The following is a 12289-nucleotide window of genomic DNA, read 5'->3' on the forward strand; positions in this document are numbered from 1 at the left end:
CTTCCCTCTTTCTGTCCTTCATTAATGCTGAAACACAGGGCAGATTTTCATCTCTACACAACTCTTCCAAAAGTATTAGATATGTATGTGAGTTTCAAGACTTCTACACAAAACACTCTGATAAAAAGGTGTGAATGGCTTTCAGTCAATTTTCAGTGCTTACAGCAAAATGTGAAGCATATAAATGGAATCCTGTAAATCACTGTGAATGCTGTGGAAGACTGTGGATAAATTTTAAATAAAAGCTATTAAACAGTAAACCTGCTGATGTTTCTCGCAAAGAATCTCTACTTTGGTGCTGTGATACATGTTCAAATGCAAAAGTCTCAACATTTATGCATCTGTATCTCAGACACGTACATAAACACATTCTTCTCTTGTCTTCTTCCAAATAAAATCTCAGTATTTATAACCCTATATAATATAAAATGTGTGTTCATTTTGCATCTTTTTGTCACTGTAAATCCAGTCCTTTTTATGAAAATTTTGCTTTCTAGTGAAACACACAACTGGAGCTTATTTAACCAAAGCATGGTTTAACCAAGCCCATCTACTTGGCAAAGACAGGGCAGATGCTGCTGAGAGACCATGCCAGCTCAGAGGCAAAAGCCACACAGAAGTGTCAATGCAATGTGTGGACCCTTGCTAATAAGTCTACATAGATTTGGAGACTGACCTGCTATCTCAGCTAAATGTTCTTCATGCTAGGTTGTGTTTTGGTGTGGGAATACTCTAGGAAACTTGATTGTCCTTAGTAAAAAAAGACAAAATAGCTCAGTTAAGCAGCCATCTGCTGCCCTCTGCCTTTCCCGCACACCTGTCCGTCCCCCCCCCCCCCCCGGGAACAAAAGAATAAAACTCCTCAGATCCATTCCAAGTTTTGTACTTTTCAGCACACAAGCCATCAGCTAGCCCCAACAGACTGATAGTCTGGTAGTTGTTAGATGCCCTGTATTTTTCTGAAAGGAGAAATAATAAGAGAGGATGCAGAAATGTGCACTTCCAAAATATCACACAGACACTAGGTCTCATTTTGCCCTGGAGCAATCCCACTGATTTTGCTAGGAGGGAATTTGGTTCCCCAAGTAATTCTCTCTGTCTCTCTAAAAGAGACAACACTAAACATACCTGTCTGCTTCCTGGAGATGAAGGAACCTCTGGCACTGACATATAAAGCAGCACTCATAAAAATGGAAAGCCACATCCTCCTTGCTTCCAGGCACACAATCCTGTCAGGTCACACAGGTTGACAAAGTTTTAATTTATTAATGATAACTGTCCAAAAATAGACGTATGACAAACTTCTTAATCTGTAAAAAGCACAATGTGCCATGAACAGGAGAAGGAGGGAAATAAACAATAACGAAAGTGAGGGCAAGGAACTGGGCATGAAGAGTGGCCAGGTTCAGTGTTTCTAAAAAATAGGACTGTAAATTGAGAATAAAGAAAGGATCCAATTAATGGATCAAAGAACAAAAAGTCTAGCAGTAAATTAAAGAGATGACGAAGAAGTAAAAAATGGCAGTGGTGTTAATCATGTGCAGCTATGTGAAACTGCATGAGTCTGAGTGAGTGAAAACAAATAGTGAAGTAGAAGAAGCTGAGAAGTCCAGCAGGACCGGTAGGAGGAACCCAGGGCTGGTAAAACACACAAAAGAACAGGTTTTGATGTTGTTTTAACATCTTTTATTGCACAGGAGCTGGTTATAAATTAGTACTTTTGGCTTGTCTGAAATCAAATTGATTAGAAGTGCTTTGCTGATCTTTTCCTCCCTAATCTCATAACACTTAACCTTGCACTTAAAAATGATTAACTAGTGCTACATCCTGACTTTTTGTTCCTGGTCCATGTTAGATCAGCTCATGCACTATGCTTGGCTTCGGCATTGCAGCATTCAAAGAACTGTAATCAGAAATGGGATAAATATTACAGTAGAACAAAAATAGCCATCCTAAGAGGGGCAAAATTTCAGGAGACAAGAGATCTGGCACTGGCTGTGTCTTCCGTTCTGAAACACAGTCAGATACAGAAGTGACTTGTATGTTCTCCACTATGTTAATAGCAGTCATCAATCTTTTGCAGGTTGTCAAACCACTAAAATAAGGGAGTGTTCCACAAACTAGCATATCAAGAGCCCTTAGAAATGCAGAAGTAGTAGTTTAGGACAAACACACATCTATGAAATTGCTTTTCAATTTCAGACTTCAATAACTAAATACAATCATTCTAAACAGGCCCAGAATGCCTAACAACCATTCAATTTCAAAAGAAATGTTCCCAATTTCAAAAAATTTCATTAACTGAATGTTGCCGCCGTCAAGTTTCTGTTTACCTCATTCCACTGGCATTATGAAACTATTTATTAAATGGTTTCATAACTATTATATTTTTATTTTTAGACTAATTTCATTAGTCTAAAATTGAATTAAGTCGTAAAGCCAAATCATGCTTTGAAGCACACAGATGTATCATATAGGGGTTCCTCACTTTGGAAAGAAAGCTTTGCACTGAATGGAAGTCACATCTAATTGTTCATTGTCAACATGGTTCACGACTCACCTGCACAGCTAGTTGAGGAATCTGTTGTGACTTTCTTCAGGATACCCTGGTGTTCTGCTTCTCTTTCTCTAGGGGCTAGTTTCTTTCTAACTGTCCATGTACCACCCTGTAAGAACTAAGAAAACCCAACCCAACCCAAAAGCAGCATGCAATAAGTAAAAAACACTTTTCTCTTGTCCATTTCTTCTGGGTTTTTTTCCAGTGGAGTTGGAGCTTTCAGCAGATGTGAAGGAGATGACTCTGTACAGTACACCAGCTATAGGCACTGGTAAGGAACAAGACAAAATGCTTTACAAGGAGACACGAGCCAGAAAAACAGCAGTGAGAAAACTCCGTGCAGCTGTTTTAGCGTTATTCCTAAACATATTAAATAATTCAGGCTTGTTTTGAGGCAGTTCAGCAAATTTGAGCAGAGGAAACATCAGAAAATGCTACTCAAAGCCTGGAGATCTGAAGGCATCATGTGAGCTATCAAGTGTACTAGAAAACAGACTCAGCACAATGAATTTGCTGAATGTAGATGAGGTGTCTCTGCCTGGTGATTTTCTCAAGAGGGCCCATAGAGGCCATGGTGTGGGTCCTCTGACCCCCCTGAAGTGCTGATAGCTTTATCAAGAAGCAGGGCCAGAAGAGCACCCAGTGGAGCAGTTTGGGAAGGTGTCATTCTGAGAAATGGTGAAAACATTTTGATTGTGCCAAACAGCAACCTATGTGACAAGATCAGCTTTTTCTGTAGCGTGTTGGAGAATTATTCCTGCAGTCTGGCCTGCAGTTTCTTACTGCTCTACCTGAATAGGACAGGAGGAAGAACATCAGGAAAAAAAACCCCCAACATGCAGAAAAGCACCTACCATTTCTTTTTTTCTTTTTTTTCCTTTTTTTTTCCCCCAGTGGATCTTGCCTTATGGATTGTGTTTTTTGCCTTGCCTTAAAGAGAATAGATTGCCCTCTCCAGGATGTCTGTGTTGTCCCCATACCCTTCCTTAACAAGGATATCACAATGCTGACATCTTTCCTCCTTCTCCAAGGTCTTCACAATATAGGTATGTAGCTTTGGCCAGCCTGGCATTCAGTCCCAAACAATACCACCAATGTTGATAGACCTCAGGTCCTCTGAAACATTCCTATGGCTGTGGCAAAGCTGCCTTTAATTCTTTCCTTTCCTTTACCTCCTTTCAATGTTTACACCCAGAGGCAATTCTGTTGGGCTTTCTGAGAAAGACTTACGACTTCAACAAGATGTTCCCATTTTTGCATTTGTATTCTCACAAAGCTGGGGACAAATATCTTGGAACAGATCAGGAGTGGAAGTAGTACATGGGAACATGAGAGGCTTTCCTTGGGCAGACCAGTGGTCTCTCTGCTCTTGTTTCTGTTTCAAATAGTGGCAGTAGGAAAGGTTGTCTAAGAAAAGCAGATGATTCTGACCCCTTCCTGTAGTCCATTCCTGTGTAAGCTTAGGGGCACCTTCATATACTCTTAATCCAAACTGAGGTCACTGTTAACTCAAGGGAGCAAAATTCAAAATGGTGAACAAAGCACCAATCCACAGCTCTGGGTTCAAGGGTCTGGTGAGGTTCTCAGCATCTCTGACCTCAGAGCTGTACCATAAATTCCTGCCTGTCATGACAAAGGCATGTCCTGTCCTACCCTCAGCCCCTTCTCCATAAATGTTTCTTTCAAATGAGCATAACTAATTCTACAGAGGTGGAAAACACAGCATAAACCAGCTGTCGTCTCGTTTCCAACCATACAGCCTGGGTGAGTGCCCTGAGGGATGCGCACTTTGGACAGGTGCACATCCCCTCTGCACTGTTTGGCAGCAGACCTGTCCCAGGGAGCTTTAGAGAATAACCAGGTAGCCACTACTCACCCTTCGGCTGCATGCAGCAGACATTTGTTTCTGCCTGCATTTCCAGTACTGCACAATGTTTGTAAGCCATGGTTAATCTGCCATCAGTGTGGCAAACATAATAACGCTGTGTGACAGCATGGCCATGTTCCAGAGTTTTCCCAGAGCAGGTGACAGGAGAGCAGCAAGTGAAGAAGGAAACATTTCTCTAGACACAGCCCTGGCAGACCTGTGGTATGCACACTGTCCAAGCTCCTCTCTGCTCTCACTCAAGTCACGTGAATGTCTTTCACAGAGGCCACCACTCATGGATGTAGCTAACTAGCCACCCTGACTGAACAGGGGAGTGCTCAAGGGGTGTGAATTTGGTTCAGGCTGTAAAGGGCCATGTAAGTCTACTACAGTGAAGAGTCTGTATTTTCTAGCCAGAAATAAAGCTGATGCTCCCTGCATCCAGAAACTGCTGACACACCTAAGAGGAATCACTGCTGAGAGGATAGCTGTAGCTTTCCAGTACTTCACATTTGATTTATGCTGATGGGCATCACTGAAAGCCCTCTCACAACCTGCCCAGCTTTCACATTCCTGGGAACATGAATACCTGGACTGTGATAACCCAGGAGTTTCCTTCTCATCGCTTGCATAGCAATCACCTCTCTGTTGGTATTGGGTATATTTGGCATACACTGGCCAGGCCTTTTCAGTCCTTTGAAAAGCAGTATCATGTTTCCCTTGGAAAACAGTATCATGTTTCTGACCTTTTGATACAGTCGAAGTAGTGTAAAGAAGCAAGGCTGCAGAAGGTGACTTTGGCTGCCGTTACATACATACATACACAACTTTATGCCATGCACTTGTAAAGCTGACTGCAACACCTTGGCTCGTTAGATTGAAATAGAAATATTACTTTCCCAAAGGATAACCACAATCCCCAGGATTAATATAGGTTTTCTTATCCTTCATCTGAAAAAAGGATCAAAATCTATCAGACAACTGCCTTTTATCGTATCTGTTTTGCTCTATACCTAAAGAATGTGCAACCCTTAAGGCTAACAATGATAGCTATGTGTACAACTACCTCTGTTGGTTAAGAGACTGACCTTTGTTCTATTAATATTTATAGATTTAAATTTTTAATACACAACAATTCTGCATTATTGAGTAGGTGACTTACTGCATTTTAATGGCTATGGAGTAGGAGTGGGCTCTTTCTAGTTAATCTTGCCATAAATTTTTCATGATTAAATAAAAAGTTGTTACGTCTAACTTCTTCAAATGACATATGATATTTGTGGCAAATTTGTTAGGGAGATTTAGATTTACAGTTCATAAGGATTTTCCACAGCTGGAAATATTTAGTAAGTTTCTTTTTAAAGTTGCTGAATTATTGTAACATCAAATTAGGACTACTTAATCAGTTTTCGAGGCAACTATATTCGTATTTGCAAAATTGATCTTCACATTTTAGAAGGTGCATATTGAAAAAATATTCACATTCAAAACGTTCACTTGAGTTGGCGTCTTGGACTAGAACTGGGATGTAGACTCAGGCTTCACTTCATTTATTTTGAAATCAAGACATTTGCTAAAGTCTTTAATAATAGATGTATTGCAGAGAATTTGTATTTTGGAGGATAATGTGGTATTTCAAGACCTCTTAGGTGTTACATAAAAATATGAACCATCTGGCATAAGATGAGGCCAGGTAATTTCTTAGGAAAAAAACACCAAACTGTCACTACAGTCACTGACACGTTTTTTCTTGATCAACTGGGTGTTGTTAAGGTCTGGTTTGTGTGTTTATGTGGTAATAGCACATTTAGTGGTGGCAGAACGTGTGAACAGTGGAGTTCCTCTGGAACAGCAAATCTGGACTGTTTCATCTTCAGGTGGGTCAGGATGTTCACAGTGTCACTCACATGAGCTGTTAGTGTGTTAAGAAGTACCTCGCTCTTCAAGTAATGGAGTGAATCCAATGAATTTTCATTGAAGAAGAAATGGATATTCCATGTGAATACAGGAATCACAATCTAGTCTAGTATCATCGAGTATAGTTTTCTCAGATTGGCTTTTAATATAAAATTTGTACTGGATAAGACTTAGTCATGTTAAGGTTTTTGGTCTCAAAAATATGAGTATGATTTGAATTAGGGTTATTTGGATTATTTTAATGGTGCAATACTCAACTTGAAAAAGTTGTACAAAACCAAACCCCATTTCCAATATCTACTTTCTTTAGCATCACTTTTTTGTTTGTAACTTTTGAATAGAAATAAGTCCAGCTCATCTTATTGTTGGAATATAGTTATGCCTGTGAGCCAAGGATTCAGCTGATAGATTTGCCACCATAATACTTTATTTGCAGGGTATCATGGCTCTATTTACCTACAATGAATATAAAGGAAGATCTAATTCTTGCAATCTGTGCAGAAGAGTTGGTGTTGACACCATCTTACACTAATTGAAGAAAATTGGTCACATGTATGTTTATGAGGTATATTTCAATATTCAAAATGGTCAAGAATGGCCAGTAATTCATAACTGTATATTCTGTAGTTGGATCATGGTACCATCTCAGAAGGTGCGTCACAGAAGATTTCTCCAGTTTTAGAGAAGAAATGTTCACTAAGGAATTTGGAAACAGGACAACTCAGTTTCCTTACCTATCCTGTGATGTATCTACAATCTGTGACAGTCAGATGAATTTACATGCACACAGTGGCTGAAACAGTTAATAAACTTTTTATGGCACTTAATGAGAGGGATTATATTATTTTAGATACGTTCATGTTATTCTCATGTTGATTGCACTGAAAACAATGTTTGGCAGGAGACAATTGGGAAATTAAATGTGTTCTTAAATCAAAATAACAAATATCACTAGCCCAGTTATGCTATACATAAAGCAATTATGATTAGTAATAAAATATTTAGGATGCAACGTTTCCTTTTGAGCCCTGATTTCACAATTCCTCAAATCCATCCCATTCTGTGAGGCTCTATTGTTTTTCATTTTTTATCTTCACTTGCAAATGAATATTTTGTTTTGCCTTTGAACATGAATCAATTTAATAACCTAATCAAAGAGCAGAGTTTTCTGTGTATATAGAGTATAATAAATATATGCCACCTGAAAAAGTGTACCAAAGCAGAGTAACACTCCAAGACAGGCACTGTTAATATTTTGGTCTGGACACTGTACAAAATAGCAAGAAGTGCACTCTCATTAGACAGTGCTGTAAAACAAATACTGGGCAATAATGTTATTTCCTTGCATCTTCAAAAATGCAAGCTGGCAAGCTCTCCTGGGTTGCCATTAACAGCTTGTCAGCTGGGGGCATTTACAAATAAAATTATTTCTTTAGCTATTAGCCTTTGACAACATCGGTAATTCCCGCATCTAGGACAAAAGAGGGTCTGGTAATAGACATGGAGGAGGAGGAGCATGCACTGATTCATGGTGCAAGCAGCCACACCGAAACACAGACTTTTGGATGGGTTTAACTTCCATGTCAACAGCTAAGCAAAAGCCAAGTTTTCAGTAGCAGTCAGTAGCTCATGGCTCCTGCAGTCATGCTATGGGGAGATTTTCAGAAATAGTCAGGCACCAGCTTCTCTGAAAAATCCATTTACTGCTTTAGGTACTAGAAACATCTGCAGTCATCTAATGAGCTGCCCCTTACAGACATTTCTCAGCCTTGGGGAACAGCTTCTCAGAGGCACTGCGTTATTCTGCCATTCCTCTGCCATTATTTTCACTTACCCCTTACCTCACAAGCCTTTGCTGCCAGTGTTTTACTGCTGTCACAGCTCGTTCCTGTTTCAGCTGTAAGTGTGAACTATTTTATTTTATGCCTGCCCAGCAGAGTGGCATTTCCTTCCTGCTTGAATCCTCTGGGCACGACTCCAATGCAAGAAACGTCTGTTTGCAGATTGCCCTAGTGCTGCGAGACAATGATATATGACCTTTCACAATATTGGGTGAAGTATTGATGAAAGCCATTGATCCCATTTTTGAGTGACTGTCTCACCCAGCAAGACAAGAGAAATAAAAGATCTGGCAGTGTCTGCAAAAGCCTGTGTCTCTTTGCAGACATGAAAGCTTTTTTACTGTTTTTTTTTGACCTTTGGCCTCAACAAGGTTAACGGGTACCATAATATTGTTGAGGTGTTATTTTTGTGTAGTTTGTTTATTCTGTATTTTTATTATATTTTTTTAGAGCCTTCTTATGTTGAAATAATTTGTTTGTTTTCTTATTTTGATTTGGGATAGACAAGAGACAATTGTATATCATGTAACCCTTTACTTGTATGAGCAGCCCTTAATAAACGGGCTACTGCTCCCCAGGGTAGGAAAGATTTTTGCAGATGAGACAACCTGCAAGTACATATTGCATATACAATTTTCTGGTTTGGAAGAAGATTTTCTGTTTTTTTTTAATGGGTATCCACCTATAAGAATCAGCTATTCTTTCTGCTGTTTTATTTGTTTTCTTATCATTAACACAAAACTAAGACTGGCTTCCAAACAGGAAGTGGCAAAAAACATATCACCTTGTAAATCAGCTTTTAATACTTTCAGACTTACAGCTGTAACATATGGTGATAACTGAAAATAAATGTTCCCTAAAATTGTTTTCATTTCTTTTCAAGCTGCGCCACATATATGTACCGGTAACATCATAATGGGTTAGTGAGGTTATGTAATGGCAACCTATTTCTGAAGGAGCACATGGATTTAGCATGCATGCATGCTAAGGTGGGGTGTGGAGATGATGGCCTTGACAGCTGAATCCATGTTAAAATGGAAAAATAACTGTATTTCATTCTTAGACCTGCAAAGCCAAACAGATCTCTGGTATCACTTGGGCAGGGAGATGCACATCAGAACAGGTTGCTGTGAGGATGCAACAAAGAGTTGGAAAGTTAGAAAACACAGCAGCTGAGGAGATGGCTGAGAAATCTGAGCATCAGTTCTGCAAAAAACCTGAATGTTGTGAAAATGCTTTCATACTGAAGCCGAACAAACCAGTCAACACTGATTCTGTGGAAGAGCTTTCCCATGCAGGAGATGCTCACTTACCCAATCTACTCCATCTCCCAAAGGATAATTCTTCTTTCCTTCTTATCCATACTGCTTAGTAACACTTACTATACTGCTTAAGAGACATGCTGTACAGCATTTCTCCATTAACAAATCAAAACATACCACATTTCTTTTCTTTTTCCCCTTTAAGATTTAATTTACATATTTAGGATGGCATGAGAAATCCTTCTTTGTTAAGGTCAGCAGCCCCACAATCAGCCTTCAAAAAACACTTGCCATAGCCTTCCTGGATAATGCTGTGCTCATTGTTCCCCTTGCCAATACCTCAGACTTGCAAACCATCCCTTGGGTTACCTGAGGCAAATCAGTCCCCCCTTTGTGTCCAGTCAGCATTTCCCTTCAGCCTCATCCTTAGGCTCCCTGCTCCTGTTTATTGTTGATTAGGTGATAGCAATGACAAATGAAAATGTTTTAAGGGCTGAAGCACATCTCACTGGAGTCCCACTTTTTCATAATTCTCCATTTTCAGAACAAATTCCAAGCCGGTCTCCCACTGAAATCCCACCATTTGAACACTCACATGTCTGGAAGTAAGCCATGAACAAGCACAGCCAGGTCCATATAGAAACTATAGAAATCTATATTCTCCCCTCTCCTGCTATTGCCCCCTAATGCTTAACAAAACAGGCATGACAGAAGTGAACAGCAAGTTAATCAAGTTTCTCTGGTTTAGTAAATGCACAGTCATGTTTTACTTATTTCCTAGTCACTGAAGTGTTAAACAGGAATTTGGGACTCCTGTGTCCCTGAAATCCCTGGTTTTTACCCTTGTTGATGAAAGGAACGAGAAACATGATACAAGCATAGTTGAAGCCAAGCCTCCCCAGCCAGGACACATCTCAGGTTTCCCACTACAGAGCTCTGGCTCCAGAGCAAAGCCCGGATTTACCCATTCTGTCACCTGCAATGCTTAAGCAGCACCAGCCCATGCAACCTGGGGACTTTATAAAAGCTGATTACACCGGCAACCTGTTCTCTTTGGGCTTGCAGGCTTCCACTCACCTCTGCAGAAGAAGAAGGAAAGAGATTCCCTGCGTAGGCACCTCCACGTTCAATGAACTCATCTTGTCACCTCTCACATCACTGTCAGGGAAATATGCTGGCATCAAATATATAGAAATGAAAGAAAAAGCCTTTCTCTGCTGGACAAATGAAGTCTGACAATTGTCTTGTGGTGGATGCCAGAGAGATTCTGAAAAATTTGGCAGAAACGCCAGCTTTTGCTAGGTGAGAATCTGCCTACATAGGATTTATGCAAACATTTCCTCACTTGGTCTGTAACCACCCCTTCGCAGCTAAGCCGTTCAGCATTATCGCCAATTCTTTACATAGTTCTGAGTTTAAAATACTACCACTGCCTAAAATAAGAGGAATTTCAATTACAGTGCTCTCTGAAATGAAAGAGGTGGAAGCCAGTTTGACAATTTAAGCTGATAGCTGAGATACTGCCACGCCAGCATTTTTGGCATCTGGCCTAGGGAGGAAGTAACTAGAGGAAGGGAAGGGACAAAGAGAAAGAAAGAATAAAGGATGGTAAGTGTGATCCAGTCCACCTAATATAATGACATATATTCCCTATAAAGAGAGCTTTATAGTCAGTGGAAAGAGAACTGTGCTTTTCAAATGCTACAGAGGGCAATCTTATCCACTAAACAGAAGCACCTCTTCCTCTTTATTGACAGCATAGAGAACTTAGGTTTTTTTAGGTAGCAATGAAGCACTGAGTCTTCCTCAGAGAGTACAAAGAGACTGTAGAAAATATCAAATACTTTTGCTCACTTGGAGTGTGTCCTCCTGGTGCTCTTCTGAGAACTGGCACCCACTGGAGAAGAGCATACTGTTGAGGGATCACGAAACTTGACTTGGGATGGTGTAGGAAGAAACCAGACTAGGGCTGCAAGAAAGCCCTGGAGGGGACACTGATTTACACCTACTCAGAACAAGTTCTTCAAAGCTGGTGCTAATAACAGACTAAATTATTCATAGCAACCAGTCTATGGGAGTCGTTGGGAGGTCAGAAATTGTGCATAATGGCAGTTACAAATAGAACTGTGAGACCAGAATGATGATGCTCTACAAAAAACCAAACCAAACTAAACAAACAAAATCTCAACAGATCAGAGTTGGAGAGTCCAAGGTTTCAGTCCCTAGCTTCCAGCTGATGTAGCAACATTGCCAGCCACATTGGGATCAAGCTGTACCCAGCACCCAGTTGTACCATTGATACAGGTGCTCAGAGAATGTGACCAGAAGGATTATATTTAGCATGATGAAAACAATCAAGCCTGCAGGTCAGAAATGTAATGAAGGATAGTTCCTGCTGAGCCAGAAATGACTACCTTGGCTGGCAGCTGCTATAAAGGGCGGCTTCTAAGTCTACAATGCAGGAAAGGTAAAACTCACATAGGAAATAGGTATTTGTGTACGCGAACATACTGAAAACACCAGTGTATGAAAATTGGTTCTTCATCCAGGCAGGTATACAAAATGCCTAAACAAAGGATTCTGCCAGCACCAGATCAGGCATACAAGAGAACAACATTAGCATCAGCAAGCCCTCTTTCCTGGGTGTGGGTACAAATTGCTGAATTAGACACTGGAGAGAACGGCTTTGAAGAGACCCAAAACATCATCTTAAATTGAAGCAAAAGCTGTGTTCTCAGACTGAAAGAAGTATTCTGCTGCAGGGAGGGGTGTACAGGGGTATCAAACATTCAGAAAGTCACTAAGGCACAAAACTTGTAGTCATTGCTGGGCTGCCTAAGTACCA

The 12289-nt window shown here is 40.3% G+C and overlaps 1 long non-coding RNA gene across 1 annotated transcript in view; it reads right to left on the reverse strand.

Annotated features, from left to right (window-relative positions):
* Positions 1–1382: 1382 nt before the first annotated feature.
* LOC133214933 (uncharacterized) overlaps positions 1383–12289 on the reverse strand; it is a 29227-nt gene continuing 18320 nt past the window's right edge. Inside the window, exon 3 of the long non-coding RNA XR_009726273.1 lies at positions 1383–2816. This is a non-coding gene — a long non-coding RNA (uncharacterized LOC133214933). The remainder of the gene's footprint in view (positions 2817–12289) is intronic.

The sequence above is a fragment of the Neopsephotus bourkii genome, unplaced genomic scaffold (genome assembly GCF_033783945.1).
Source record: "Neopsephotus bourkii isolate Nb327-2 ecotype Australia unplaced genomic scaffold, CSIRO-AGI_Nbou_v1 NB_941, whole genome shotgun sequence".
In the NCBI taxonomy this organism is placed as follows: domain Eukaryota; kingdom Metazoa; phylum Chordata; class Aves; order Psittaciformes; family Psittacidae; genus Neopsephotus; species Neopsephotus bourkii.